The sequence below is a fragment of the Tarenaya hassleriana genome, unplaced genomic scaffold (genome assembly GCF_000463585.1).
Source record: "Tarenaya hassleriana unplaced genomic scaffold, ASM46358v1 Cleome1286, whole genome shotgun sequence".
Lineage (NCBI taxonomy): Eukaryota > Viridiplantae > Streptophyta > Magnoliopsida > Brassicales > Cleomaceae > Tarenaya > Tarenaya hassleriana.
The window spans coordinates 3,343-3,579 of record NW_010963343.1 but is presented as its reverse complement, the minus strand read 5'-3'; positions in this window follow the sequence as shown (position 1 = coordinate 3,579).

The following is a 237-nucleotide window of genomic DNA, read 5'->3' as shown; positions in this document are numbered from 1 at the left end:
GAGATGCGACGACAAAAGGAAAAGAAAGGGTGCAACACGAGGACTTCCCAGGAGGTCATTCGATGGGGAATTACGGGACGATGGCTCAATCACCGGCACTTCTATGAAGGCTCTCGAACTCAAGCCAAAGTCGAAACAAGGGTAAAATAAAGATAATATTCGGACAAACCGAAAAGAAAACTCGGACACACCGAAGCTCGTCGTCGGACACACCAACGGAAAGATAGTTTGGAGAAA